The sequence below is a fragment of the Hydra vulgaris genome, chromosome 09, assembly GCF_038396675.1.
Source record: "Hydra vulgaris chromosome 09, alternate assembly HydraT2T_AEP".
Lineage (NCBI taxonomy): Eukaryota > Metazoa > Cnidaria > Hydrozoa > Anthoathecata > Hydridae > Hydra > Hydra vulgaris.
The window spans coordinates 58875084-58892111 of NC_088928.1; positions in this window are offsets into that span (position 1 = coordinate 58875084).

Below are 17028 nucleotides of genomic sequence, written 5' to 3' on the forward strand. Positions count from 1 at the left end.
TATATTATAATAAATATATATGTAGGCACTTCAGTGTTTTTTTATATATAAAGAAGATATTTTCAGATTAAATTTAGAGCGATTTTTTAATCTATTATGCCATAGTAATTTTCAATATCAGTTTATCTGGCTGTAGAAGCGACTTTAATTAAGTTTTTGTAATTATTTTAGCTTAAAGTTATTTTATTTGCGTTCTAGCATCCTTTAAAATAATATATAACTACTTTTCTTTGTTTCTATTTTTTTTTTTTTGGTTTTGTGATGAATAAGTTGGTATAAAATAACTTTAAAAAGTTTTTGCTTATATTCGGGTATTAATTTTTAAATTTAAGTTAAAACCTGCTAAATCCCGTCCTCTTCTTCCTTTCAGTCCGTCTTAATATTTGTTTCAAAAATTATTTCGGTAACTAATTTGGAAAAACAATATAATAATTTAATTGTATAATACAGTATTTGTATTAAATTAGCCTTATCATATAATGAATAATAAAGAATTATATGATTGGTATCTATGCCTGAGTGATAAATCTTTGAAAAAGGTGTGCTCGAATTTAAGAAGCCTATTCTCGAATTTGTTTTCAGTAACTGAAAATAATTTGAGCTTGTACAACAAAATTAAAATTGTCGTAGATAAATTTAAGTCGTTAAAAAAAAAACAATAAAAGTAGATATATATATAAGCTGATGCTCTTTAAACCGCCTATTTCGGAAACTAGTTGTGAATTATGCATATCAAGTAAAAAAAATAGAACGAAGGGTAAAAAAAGAAAATTGAACCAACAAACCTCGAAAAACTGTTTTAAAAAATTGATACTTGCTTCATCTGGTTGTATAAATAAGTTCAAATCTGCTTATGTTCGTATTAGTAATATGAAAAAAAAATTTACATCTAACGACCCTAGAAGGGTATATAAACTATTAAATGCAAGTAATAAAGCAAAGATTCATCAATTAAAAAAGAAACAAAATAAGGAAATAAAAGAATTAAAAGATTTTTATAATAAAGTCATTAAAAATCTTAATAAAAGAGTTAAACTTTTGTTAGTTAAGCTTGAAAAAAGTGAAAATAAAGTTGCACTCCTTCATGAGAAAAAAAAGAATTACATGCAAAAAATTGTATTATGTAAACAAGAAGTTTAGCATGGTAGTGAATAAACATGAAAATTTGTCTTCTAACAGTTTAAATAATCCTGAAAAGGATACTGACTCTCCTAACACTAGAGTATTAAGCAAAGAAAATAAAGATTTTAATTTAAGTTGTCTTCTCCATGATCGCAGAATAATAACATTTCAAAACAGAAGGTATTCTTATGATATAAGAGAAGTTATTATGGAGTTAGTTTCTTTGAATGCATGAACAAAGTTAATGAAGTTATCACAATTGTTTTAAAAAAAGCTAGCAAAGATAGATATAGAGAAGCTTCCTCAATTGGTACAAAATCTCGATTTATGACTGAGGTTTTAGCACTTGCTCTACTTCAAGTTGCAGAAGAAATGATAAACACTGTAGAAATTAATTCAGGCAATTGTCTTCACAGTGACGGTACCACTAATCATCATAGACATTTTCAAAATTTACAAGTTACTACCACAAACAGAAGTACTTTATCTTTTGGATTATGTGAAATGGCTGGCAGTGATGCAGATTGTACTATTAATGAGTTAACCAAAAGATTAGATGATATATGTGACATTTTAGAAAGTAGCAGCAAGGAAAACGATTTTTCTAACCTTGTATGTTCTTTTAAAACTACCATTTCTGATCTTGGGCCAGTTAATCTACTGTTTAACTAAAAGCTTAAAGATATGAGGAAAAAGTTACTGCCTAAAGTTATAAAGAACTGGGAAGGTTTAAATAAAGGCGAGCAAGCAGATTTTATTGAAATGTCTAATTTTTTTTGTAAACTGCATTTATTATCTAACTTTGCAACAGAAACTGATAAAACAATTAATTCATTAGAAAAGTTAGTTTTAAGTAGTAGTTATGAAAATATTTTTGCATTCAATACTGCTGAATCAGGTGCTACTAGATTAATAAGAACTGAATATAAAGCTTTTCATGTAAAGGGAAGTGATGAAGCTGGAGTTGCTGGGTAATTTAATGCATTTCTTGCTGCTAAAGGACAAAGTAAGTGTATGCTTGCACCCTTTGTTGGTAACAGATTTAATTTATTATATTATAATGCTGTAGTTTTATATTTTCATTCAAAAGATATTTTAGAGTTTCTTTAAAATTGGAAAAATCAAAATAATCTTTTACTTGCAGGTAAAGAAGATATTAGCAACAAATTATATTTAGTAGAGGTGCGGGCTCATGGAATAGTTGATAAAATAATTACAGGTCCACTTTGGCGGATAATTGAATCACAAAAGAGTATTTTTGATATGAATCCATTTTTGTTAACCCTAAAAATAAAACTTTCAGATTTGTGTAAAAATGCATCATCGATTATGATCTCGAAAACACCTATATTCAGTCCAAGTGATGTTAATATTCATAAAGATATTTTGTATGATAAATTATTTTAAGAGACTAATGATACTGATTTAAAGGAGGAACTATTGTATATATAAAATCTGAATTAAATTATAACTTAAGATCTGACCTCATAATCCAGAACAACAAAGAACTAGAATCAACCTTTATTGAAATTTTACTGCCATCAGAAAAAATATTATTGTAGGTTGCATTTATCGCCACCCATGTATGAGCACTAGTGAGTTTAATATCACTTATATACAAACCTTAATTGACAAGTTATCACTAGAGAATAAAAAATATAGTTCTTTTAGGAGACTTCAACATTAATCTTTTAAAATATGACTCCTGCAATGATGTTTCTAACTTTCTAGATCTTATGTGCTCTTTCTCCCTCTTCCCATTAATTACTCAACCAACCAGAATTACCCCAAAATCAAAGACTCTCATAGATAATATATTTGTAAACTTTCACACTCCAAATACTAAATCAGGCAACCTAACAGTATGTCTTGCTGACCATCTTGTTCAGTTCATATCCTTTCCATCCAAGAACTTAAAACAGTCTCATTTCAAATTATATCGTAGATGTTTTAAAAATTTTGATGAAAAAAGTTTTTTAAAAGACCTTAAAGAAACTGATTGGCTTTCAATAAATCATTTAAACTACTGTGTTAATAACTCTACTTCAAAGTTTTTGGATGCACTTAAAAGATTACTTGACAGTCATGCCCCTTTTAAAATGTCAACCAAAAAAGCTAATAAATCTTTATCAAAGCCATGGATTACTAATGGAATCATTATGTCAATACAAATTAAAAATAAGTTGCACAAGAAGTTTATAAAATGTAACAATGAGAATTTAAAGCTACAATACTTTCAAAAATTCAAATATTACAGAAATCAAATTAGTAACCTACTGCGATACTCAAAAAAATCATATTATTCAACCTACTTTAATGAAAACTTAAATAACCTTAAAAATACCTGGAAAGGAATAAGGAGTATTATTTATATTAAATCAAAGATCAACAATAATATAGATAGTTTAAATATCTATAATAAAACTATAACTAACAAGAAAATAATTGCAAATACTTTTAATGATTACTTCTCTTCAATTGCAGATAAACTTTCTAAAGAAAATATACCTCCTAGATTTCACTTCAGCCATTATTTGAAAAATCAAAATCCTGATACTTTTTTTATATCTCCAGTTACTCCTCAAGAAGTAAATGACTCTATTTCCCTCTTAAATCCAAAAAAAAGCACCGGTCCCAATAGCATTCCTTCAAAAATAATGACCTTAGCATCTCAAGAATTGAGCTTCCCCTTGAGTATTATAATAAATCAATCTTTTCAATCAGGGATATTCCCTGACTTATTTAAAGTTGCAGAAGTTGTTCTAATTTTTAAAAGCGGCTGTAAACAAGATCCATGTAACTATCGGCCTATATCCTTACTCTCAAATATAGGTAAACTAATTGAAAAATTTATGTATAACAGGCTGCTCAGTTTTTTAAATCTATCAGATAGCTTATATAGTCTGCAATTTAGATTCCGAAAGAAACACTCTACTAACCAAGCACTCATAGATATAACTGAAACCATACGTGAGGCTTTGGATCAAAAGCAATTTGCTGGTGGAGTATTTGTTGACCTGCAAAAAGCTTTTGATACTGTCAACCATGAAATTTTATTATCAAAACTGTATCATTATGGTGTAAGGGGAATTGCACTGAACTGGTTTAAGTCATATCTAAACCATCGTCCACAAAGTGTTACTATTGGTAATATCTCATCCACTACTAAGTTTACATCTATAGGTGTTCCTCAGGGTTCAACTCTGGGTCCGCTTCTTTTCCTTATCTACATAAATGATTTAAACACTTGTATTAAATACTCAAAGGTGTATCATTTTGCTGATGACACTAACCTTCTGATTGTAGATAAGTCTTTAAAAAAGCTAAATAAGTACCTAAATTATGACCTGGCATCACTGGTTCAATGGCTGCGATCAAACAAAATATCTTTGAATGTCAAAAAAACTGAATTAGTTCTATTTAAACCTCAAGGCAAAAAAATTACCAAAAAACTTAATTTTAGAATTAGTGGTCAAAAACTAAATATTGTAGATAAAATAAAATATCTGGGCATATTATTAGATGAAAATCTTTTGTTCATTCAACAAATTAAGTCCATATCAAACAAATTAAGTCGAGCAAATGGAATGCTTACCAAAATAAGGCATTTTGTGAATTATGAAACCCTTGTGAATATTTGGCATGCTATTTTTAACTCCCACCTACGCTATGGTTGTCAGATATGGGGGCAAAGTCCATCCATTTATAAAAAAAACCTTACAAATCTCCAGAATAAATCTTTAAGAATAATTCACTTTCAACCTAACAGTTTTTGTTCTGACATACTGTATAATCTTTCTAAAATTTTAAAGCTTGACGAACTTATCTACTTATCAAACTGTGTTCTTGTATGGGACATTGTCCACCATAATACGCCTAGCTGCTTCACTAGCTATTTTAAATTCACAAATGATGTTCATAGTTATAAACTTAGGTCTGTATCTTATTGTAGTCTTTCTATGCCTTTAAAACAAACACACAAGTATGGCATAAAGTTAATCAAGTATCAATCAATTCAATGTTGGAACTCTCTTCCTGTTGAAACTAAAAAAATATTCTCCAAAATATCAAATAGAAATGCCTTTATAACCCATGTAAAAAAATTTATCTTCAGTAAAAATTATCAATGAACTATAAGTTATGCAATCACCCCCTAGTTATTCTCTATAACTAAATTTTTAATATAATAAAAGTAACATAGAAATAAATTAAAATATCTCATAAATAAAAATAAAAATGAGAATAAAAATATAAAACCAAAAATAGAAATAAAAATATAAAACCCATAAAATAGAAATAAAAATATAAAACTCATAAAATAAAAATAAAAACATAAAACTAAAAATAAAACATAAAAATATACAAATGTTCATTTAGTCACAATCAAGTACCCTCATTTTCATCATCCTGTAAAGTTATATGGCTCTAAAATTTGTGGCACTACTAAACCATATAACATGTAATAAATAAACAATAAACTATTCTCTATGCAATCGTCCCGCTTAATTCTCTGTAACAATTTTTTTTTTTTTTCTTTTTCTTTAATTCATATTCAATTTTTCTATGCTTGAAAAATGCTGGATCACAACAAAACTCCTATGACTTCTACTTCTTTGACTCTTCTTCCTTTCTTTCCTTCTTTTTACTGTTATATTTTTTTTAATTGATATTGTTATGATTTTTATATTTTATATATATATATATATTTTTTTTTTGCATCGTCCTTATGATAATCACTATAATATATATAGATAAATATATAGTAAAATATATACCTATATATAGTAAAATATATAGATAGTACTTATTATATTACTGTATTTAATATTATTATTACTATTTATTACTATTATTATTACTATTTATTTTTATTTATTTTTTATTACTTATTATTATTATCATTATTATTATGCTATATTTATACCATCATAGGTCTTTACGCGTCATCAGTTTATAACTGTTTGTAAATGTCCCGCACGATTGTATATATACAGTTATTATTTAAGTGAAAATATATTGATTTGATTTGATTTAAATATTTTAACACAGCAGACATTAGAAGTAATTTGTCATTCTTTGTTAGTTGTTCTGGAAAGACAATCTGTTGATCAACTTCCCGGAGGTAAATATTGGCATCCTTCTGATAATATAAGTAAGACTGCAGAGAATGTTCCAACAACAAACAAAGCGTCAGAAAGTGACTTTGCGGTATTGGATCTTTTAATTCGTACAAAGCCAAATACGAAAATACAAACTATACAAGCTTATACTATGTGGTATAAAAATAAAACACTAGACTGGTTGGATAAAAAGACTTTAGATGAGCATGACTCATTGCTAAAAAAAGCTTCAACAAACTTTAATAAAATAAAAGATAAATACAAACAACGTTATTTAGAATTAATGTTTGAAATGAGTGAAAGGTTGTTTGAAAAGCATAAAGCTAAAAAAACAGCGGGTGATAAAGCCTTCTTAAAAAAGCTAAATCGGTTAATGAGTTGTTAAAACTGAGGACGAAGTTGTGGTTGACCTCAAAAGAAGCAGATGATGATTATGTTTTGTTAGTTGACACATTTAAAAGCAAAAAAATATTAAGAGCACAGTTGGATTTTTATAGGTATGTTATGGAAGTTAAATGTGAACCTAAATATTTTTACAAAACTAAAATGCATGGTAGTAAGTGAATAGACTTAACAAACTATGAGTTGTTCAGTAATTTACAATCAGTTATTAGAACAAGGACTTTTCTAGAGCCCACTGAGAGAAGAGTTAATCTTATTGAAAGAAAAGAACGAGATATTTTGATTGCAAAACAGAAAGAAGAGTTAAGTGAAAAGTTAAAGAATGCAAGACTGTCTCAATTAGCAAATCAACAAAAAACAAACATCTTGGCTGTCATTCTAAATGATGTTAATTATCTTGTTGGGAAATTTATTCAACATAAAATAATGAAAATCGACACTAAAAAATACTTTTTGTGTACAGGTGAAGTTCTTCGAGTAAACAAGTCAACTCCTAACTTGTTTGATGTGGTCTGACTGTGGAAAATCAAGTATGGACTTTTCCATTGCTTGTTGACCTTGAAATAGCATTATAGTTTTGTAAAAAGCCTATTTTACAATTTATTTGAAATAATTACTAGTTTAATATATATTATTAGTAATATTTTATTAGAAATATATTACATATATTATAAATTATATAATATTATTCGTATTTATTAATCTATAATATTTATATCTATAATGTTTAAAGTTGTTATAACGTATCCTATATAGTTATTATATAACATTAGTAATATTATATTATAAATATTTAATAAATTATATAATATTATTATAAATTAGTCTTATATATTATTCTATAATAAATATATTACAGTTATTATAACGTAACATATATAGTTATTATATTATATTATTAATATTATTATAGTAGAAATATATTATAAATTATAACATATTATTATAAATTAGTCGTATATATTAATCTATAATATTTATATCTATATCGTTTATAGTTATTATAACCTAGTAATATTATATTATAAATATATTATAAATTATATAATGTTTTTATAAATTAGTCGTATATATTAATCTATATTATTTATATTGTTTAAATATATATATATATATATATATATATATATATATATATATATATATATATATATATATATATATATATATGTATATATATTTATATATACATATATATATATATACATATATATATAATATATATATATATGTATATATATATATATATATTATATATATATATATATCATATATGTATAGATATATACATATATATATATAATATATATATATATATATATATATATATATATATACATATATATATAATATATATATATATGTATATATATATATATATATTATATATATATATATATATATATATATCATATATGTATAGATATATACATATATATATATAATATATATATATATGATATATATATATTATATATATATATATATATATATATATATATATATATATATATATATATATATATATATATATATATATATATATCGTATATGTATAGATATATATCGTTTATATTGATCTATAATATTTATAATATCGATATAATGATCTATAATATTTATAATATCGTATCTATAATATTTAAGGAAATTTAAAATTGGGCAACCTTGTGTTTTATTTTTTCACAATTTAATGTTAATTAATAGAGTTATGACTATATTAATGTGTAATGTGTTTATGACTATATGAATGTATATTTTTCTGCTATATATATATATATTTTTCTTTTTATATTTTCTAAAAACTAGTTGTGAACTGAAAGTTGTTTTATTTGTATATTGTTTAATGATAACAGATAGATTATTGCCTAAAGTCGTTGCGTAAAATTTTTATGCAGTTTTTACTCTGCTCTCGTTCTTAAATTAAATTTAGTTTTAGTTTTAGTTTTCGTAAACGAAAAGCTTTTTTTTTCGTTCTCGTTTTCGCTCTCGCGCACGAAAATATCACTGGTGCAGAGTCACAAAACGTGAATGTGCCAATCCACCTTACTTTAACTTTAGATCTAATCCAATTTCATTGAAAGCAAACTAATTCTAATAAAGTCTAGCATAACAAAATAATGCATTTGATAATTTGTATAAACAAGGGGTTCGCAATCTTTCAAGACGAAAGACCCAAAGTTTATTATTTATAAAAATTTTCCAGTTTTTACAGAGCTACTAACATCTTGTTTTCAATATTATTATAGTATTTGTACATGGAGCTGGAGAGTCGCATTACAGCATTGAAATTTTAGCATCAAATGTTTATACCAGAGTTGGCAACCTGCTTGCGAGCAGCAGGTTGCCGATTCTGGTATAAATATTTAAATATATAATGTAGATTATGCACTTACATAAATCTTTATTTGTTTTTACATCAGGCCAACAAACACAAACTTTGAAATAATAATAGTGTTACGAGTAAAAATCTCGCGTATGCTCATTTAGTTCTCCACGTGCCAGGTATTTTTGAAGCACAACACGGTTTAAAAAAAGTAGAATATGGAAAATGTTATTAAAATACTAAACGTTGGATGAGTATGTAACACAAGACTACAAACGCAGCCTAACTTTCTTTTTTTAAGTTTAGTTTAGTTAATTTTAGTGGTCAATAATTTAAAATATTTATAACAATCCTTAATAAATATATAGACTTTTAAAAAATCATAAATGTTCGCTTGTTTAAATTACTAACAAATATGTGCTGCATCAGGCACCTCTATACTAACAGTCTTAAGATACTTGTGAACATCTGCGAAAAAAGTACCGTACTTTAAGAACATAATAGAACACTGGAAACATATGTGGAGAGAGTTTATTTCCTGTTATCGTTTAAAAATTCTCTTTTAACAAATGTAAATGTTCATCTAGTCAATTTTTGAAAGTGTTGACAGAAGTCGCGTCAATCACTAATAATCGGCCGTGAACATTTTAGTGAACGGACGTGTTTATTATTAAACTTAAAAATGGCTAATAAAAGTATTTCAATTACTCATTTAAAAGAAATTATGGATATTCATGAAAACACAATAATGAAGCTATTTAGCGACAGGATTGATAAACTAGAGAGTAAAATATCCTGAAAAAAAGTGTTGAATTTGTCAGTGACAAATATGAAAATTTACTATTGGAAATAGATGTTTCTAAAAAAACAGCAATGTCATCAGTATATCACTTGAACGACACAAAAATAAATATAGAAAATGATAACGTTATTAAAGATAAGTTGGCTGAACTTGAAAATAGGAGTCGCAGAAATAATTTGAGATTTAATGGTATAGAAGAAAAAGAAACCTGGCAAGAAACTTATAAGCTAAGGTTACTTATAACAAATATTTCACACGCGATTTTAATTTTTTTTTTTTTTTTTTTCAATTCATATTTATAAAATTATTTAAATTCTGAAATGGATTCAAACCAACTAAATTTTGAGTCAATTTCATTTAACTTTTTTCAAATTAATGATTTTTTACTTGATAATGAATCCGATCTTGACATAAATTATTTTAGTGAAGCAAGTGCTCTGCAAAACTGCTCTTATTTTTATAACAATGAATTGAAAGATTATCTTAATAGGGATTTTCTTAATGTTATTCATTTTAATATAAGAAGTTTAAAAAAAAACTTTGATACTTTTCATAGTAATATAGAAGAAACTTCTAATATTTTTAACATAATATGCATTACAGAGACATGGTGCAGTTCTGATGATGTTAAAAACTCAAATCTCCACCTTCCAGGTTTTAATTTAATTTCTTTAGCGCGTAAAAATAAAAAGCAAGGTGGTGGTATTCTTTTTTACGTGAATGAATACTTGCGGTTTATTAACAGGCCAGACTTAAGCATTTCTGATGGCGATAAAGAGGTTTTAAGTATTGAAATTTTAACTAAAAATACCAAAAATATAATTTTAAGTTGTTGTTATCGCCCACCAAATGGCGTAATAGAGGATTTTAATGCCTTTTTACATAATGATATAATTAAAAAAAGTTCACATGAAAAGAAATTAAACTACATAATTGGTGATTTTAATTTAAACTGTTTTGAATACCACACTAATACTAACATTAAAAAGTTTTACAATGACATTTTCGAAATTGGAGCGATACCGTTAATAAATAAGCGTACCAGAATATCATCAACATCAGCCTCTATATTAGATAATATAATTACAACTGACGTTTTTAACTTATCTTTAAAAAAAGGTATTATTAAAAGTGACGTCTCTGATCACTTTCCCATTTTTTTTCTCCATAAACACAAACATCAAAAAAATTCTACACCATAGTAAACCTTTCATCAAACGTTTTTTTACGGAAGCGAATTGCTCTGCTTTTAAGGAACAATTATCTTTACTTCATTGGAAACATATAGATTCTAATGATGCTAATTTAGCTTTTAATTCGTTTTTAAAAACATTTTTTGAAATTTATGATATTAATTTTCCTAAACATAAAATACTAAAAAAAAAAAAAATATTTCACGTCACCATGGATTACAAAAGATCTCAGAAAAAGTTCTAAAGTTAAGCAAAAGTTGTATATAAAGTATTTAAAAACGAGAACATTAGAAAGTAAAACAATTTATAAGAACTACGCTAAAAAATTTGAAATGCAAAGAAAAAATTTAAAAAAAAGATACTACAGAGTAATTCCATGTCAAAACAACCAGGCCATGTAACCCTATGTCTTTGGATTTTTTTTATATTTTTACTATAGTTATTACATTATAAAATAAGATAAATCCCAAAATTTCAAGGTCTAACTCCCAACGGTTCGTGAGTAATGGTTGTTTTAATTTTGGCTACTATTATTGTTTTGGTCATTTTCCGCCATTTTTAATTTTACATTTCTCTTTATAAAACCATGCCTTTAAACGTGTGAATTCTAAAAATAAGTGACTTAGTTAATCTCAAGACGAGGAATTTAAATATATAAATAAAAAACTCATTTTATAATTAAAAAGTACCTAAATATCAATTATAAATGTTAAAATAATGGACACCTGCCACTGTAAAATTTTTAGGTGTGCGGTAAATTTTTTAAGCCTAAAATTTCAAATTAGGTCATTGTATGTTTGAAGAACATTGTGTGAAAAAATCATTTATGCCAAATACATAGTTCTGTAAATATTTTACTTTTGTACTAAAAATGTATATATAATTGCAGGGGCGGACCACGATTTTTTGGTGTTTGAGTTAAATAACTTCCAGCTAAGTTCTATACTCCAAACCTTTGAATGTTCATACTTATGTCATTTAAGGATGTTTGCAAAAAATTGCGCTACGAAGAGCCTGGGAACAAAAATACCCTAAAAAGTAGAAATCATCCGCCCAAACGTGAAGGGAATTGATTTTTCCAAACAGAAAAATTACTTACCACCTTAAATAAGACTAAAAATTGTACATATTTTTAAAATTTTGTCAAAAAATCATTTGGTATTCAGAAGGTATAACCATGTAAAGTTTACAACCCCCTCAAAACGAGGGGGGTTGTTTAATTAGGTATGATTTCTAAACAAATCATTATTTTTCAATAAAATTTTATTACCTTAAAGAAATTTCTACCTAGTTTAGGATATTAGAATTCATATTTCAAAAAATTTATTTCCCCCACGTTTTAGTTTTCTAATTTTTAGGGTATTTTTGTTCCCAAGTTCTTTGCAGCGAAAAAATTTTTGCAAAACATCTTTAAATGACATAAGTATGAACATTCAAAGGTTTGGAATATAGAACTTACCTGGAAGTTATTTAACTCAAACACTAAAAAATCGTGGATCCGCTCTTGAATTAAACGTGCAATTTTTATTTCTTTTCCTAAGAGTAATTCCATTTCAAAACAACCAGGCCATACAACCCTAAATTCTCTGACTTTTTTTTCAATTTTCGCCAAAGTACTTTAGGAAAAAATGATAATTCCTACCTAAATCTAAATCTAAGTGGTTCTCAAGTTATGAAAGTTTTTTTAATGTATTTTTTGTTTCCTTTTTGTTCTTTGGTTCCTTTTCTTTTCCAATTATCAGTTTAATTGCTGAAAAAATAAGTTTAATTGCTGAATTCAGACATATTCATCTAATTTAAATGTTGCAATTAGTTCTACATAAATAATGTAATTAATACTTGTGCATTTTTAAATTTGCAAGTATAACATTTTTTAATTCATTATCAAAATGATTTCATGTGATATTGGTAAAGTTTTAATATCAGAATGCCATAAAACCTCATATTCTAGAAATAAAGAGGTTTTTTTACTACATGACCTAGACACTGATACTCGTCAAAACATTTTATGGAGATCTGAGTTGCGTGCTTGTGAAGAACTTTTCAGCATTTGTAATCACCATTTTCACTACTTTGGAAAAAGATTTGAAAAGAAAAATGGCAATTTTTGTAATGTTTATAAAGTGCATAAAAAAAAAATGAAAGGTAATTTGATTTAAAATATTTTTTATGTAATTATATCAAAGAAACCCTTCTTTAATTCTCAAATTGTATTACTTTTCTGAAGGATGTGGAGGTATAAAAATTTTCAAAATCTATGCCATCACTCAGAAGATTTTTTATTGAAAGCTGAATGGATATTTTTTGCAACCAGTCATGGCAAATCTTCTTGTGATGCAATAGGTGATACAGTAAAACGAACAACAGCAAAAAAACGTCCAAAGAAAAATCAAATACTAACAATCGATGCAACATTTGAATTTTGCACTCAAAAAACGCTCACAATAAAGTTCTTTAAAATTGATAAAGGAACTATGGTTAATGTTAGAGCTACATAAAACAAACGATTTGAGAAAGGAAAAACAATACCAGGAAGTCGAGGATTTCACCATTGCATACCAGTTTCGAAAGCATCTATATTATTTAAAAAAACTAGTAACAATATAAATCCAAAATCTATTAATATAAATAAAAAATCAAATTACCAAAATTTAAGTTTAATAAATTTTGAGCTAATGCAGAAATACAAATATTACGCATGTACATATAACTCGTTTTGGTGAATTGCAGTAGTTGAAGAAAAAGATGAAGAATATAATGATATAAAAATAAAGTTTATGCATCCACACGGTCCATCTGAACAGTTTTTCTGGCCGAAAAGGAATAAATATTGTTGGATACCAATCACCAATGTAATAACATTAATAAGTGCACCAACAATAATATCAGACAAATATGAACTTTCAAAAAAAGATTTTAACAAAATTAATAAGTATATATTTGTAAATCAATAATTTTTAATGGATATATTATAAAAAATTGTATATCAATTCAAGTATGCATCATTTTTATTTATTTTAAATACTACGATAAGCGAAATATGCTATATTTGCTTTTTTTGTAACATTTTTCATGTAATTTTTAAACTATGTATTTGGCAGAAATGATTTTTTCACACAATGTTCTTCAAACATACAATGATCTAATTTGAAATTTTAGGCTTAAAAAATTTACTGCACACCTAAAAATTTTACTGGGGCAGGTGTCCACTATTTTAACATTTATAATTGATATTTAGGTACTTTTTAATTATAAAATGAGTTTTTTATTTATATATTCAAATTCCTCACCTAGAAATTAACTAAGTCACTTATTTTTAGAACTCAAATGTTTATAGACTTGGTTTTATAAGGAGAAATGTAAATTTAAAAATGGCGGAAAATGACCAAAACAATAATAGTAGCCATAATTAAAACAACCATTACTCACAAACCGTTGGGAGTTAGACCTTGAAATTTTGGGATTTATCTTATTTTATAATGTACTAACTATGGTAAAAATATAAAAAAAATCTAAGGACATAGGGTTGCATTTAAAAAAAAAATTGGTTGTTTTGACGTGGAATTACTCTACATAAATTTACTAGAAAAATATAAAGATAATTCAAAGCAAACATGGCAAGTTTTAAGAGAAATTACAGGCAGTAAGAAATTGAAAGCTAGCTCTTTACCTAAAGCTATTAAAATTGATAATAAAATATTTGATGATCCAGGAGTGGTAGCTAATAAAATGAATGAATTCTTTACTTCAGTTAGACCAAATTTAGCAAAAAAAATTTCAAACATAAACAAAACAATAAACAGATGTAGTTTTCCTTTAATATCTTATCTAAATTCTTTTGAATTGTCTTTTGATGAATTTGATAGAGCTTTTAAAATGCTAAAGTTAAATAGAGCAGTCGGTCCTGATGATATCAATGGAAACATTGTCATTGATTCATATGATATCATAAAAAATATCCTTTTTAAAATATTTAAATGTTCAATTCAACAAGGAATTTTTCCTGATGAATTAAAAATAGCTAGAGTTTCACCAATATTTAAAGGTGGAGACTTACTTAATGTTAGTAATTACCGTCCAATATCTGTTCTCTCTGTTTTCTCAAAGATTATAGAGAGAATTCTTTATAATAAAATTTTTAATCATCTTTCTCAAAATAATATCCTATACAAAAATCAATATGGGTTTAAAAAAAATAACTCCACTGAACACGCTATACTCCAAATAACACAATATATTACTGAATCATTTGAAAGTTCCAAATTTACTTTAGGTATTTTTATTGACTTGTCTAAAGCCTTTGATACGATAGATCATAAAATTCTTTTTTAAAACTTAAATATTATGGAATCTCTGGCAATGTTTTGAAGCTTTTAAAAAGTTATTTAAGTAATAGAAAGCAATTTGTTCACAATGACGTATCATCGAAATCAAACTTGTTAGATGTAACATGCGGAGTTCCTCAAGGGTCTGTCCTAGGACCTCTCCTATTTCTCATTTACATAAACGATCTTTATGAAGCATCTAATTTAATGACAATTATGTTTGCTGACGACACGAATTTTTTTCTATCACATAGTAACATAATTACCCTATTTCAAAGTATGAACATAGAATTAATTAAAATTTCAGAATGGTTTAAATTAAATAAGCTTTCTCTTAACATTGAAAAAACAAAATGGTCTCTTTTTCTTCCATACTACAAAAAACATCTTCTACCAAGTGAATTGCCTGCTCTTTTTATAGATGACATTCAAATTAAAAGAGTAACGGCTACAAATTTTTTAGGGGTTTTTATTGATGAAAATCTGACAAGGAAAAAACACATTGAAAACTTATCCTCTAAAATTTCCAAAAGTATAGGAATACTATATAAAATAAGAAGCATGCTAAATAAACATACTTTAGTTCAGCTTTACCACTCTTTTATTCATTGCCATCTAAACTATGCTAATGCGGCTTGGGGTAGTGTAAGTAAAACTAAATTAGAACCACTTTATCGCCAACAGAAACATGTTGCACGACTTATTAATTTTAAACATCGATTTTATCATGCTAAGCCTCTTTTAAACGAAATGAATATTCTTAATATATATCAACTTAATATTTTTAATGTATTGTGTTTTATGTTTAAATGTAAGTCTCGCACATCTCCAATTTCTTTTCACAATTTATATTCTTTAAAAGTTAAAAATAAATACAATTTGCGTAATGAAAATTTTATTCTTCAACCAGTTTTCAAAACTAATTTTGGTAAATTTTGTATTTCATTTAGAGGAGCATTTTTATGGAACAAAATAGTGTTAAAACTTTTTGATTTCTCTCATGAATGGAACTTTTTCTTATTTAAAAGATAATTGAAAGAAATTCTTTTCTCAGTTGAAAACATTCTGATATATTTTTAAGTTTGTTTTGTTTTTTATTAATACTCTTAGGAAATATTTTATCGTAATTTATATATACGAAATCTTTTATCTTAACTTATATATATATATATATATATATATATATATATATATATATATATATATATATATATATATATATATATATATATATATATATATATATATATATATATATATATATATACGTATATATGTATGTGTATTTGTGCGTATTATTTGTATGTGTATATATATATATATTGATGTGTAAGTACATTTATTTACATGTTTGTATGTTTAAATATGTATAAATAATTATATTTGTATTTATGTGTGAATATTTGTCTATGAATTATTAAAGGATTATTTATTATTTAAAATCTGTTTAGGCGGTTCTCGATGACAAGATCTTATGATCTTCTGCGAGTATACGCGCTCTTGTTGTAACGTTAACAAAATTGTCATTCTGACTATACGTATTTTATTCATTCTTATATTGTAAAACTTATTTTGAATAAATAAAAAGAACAAAAAAAAATCACTATTTGCGGCAGGGTATTCTACTGAAACACAACACGGTTCGTGAAGAGTTTCTCTTTCGACATGCAATTGAGTACTCTTTGCTGTGCAAGTCTTTGATTATGACCAAGCATAATATACTTTGACGACGATAGAC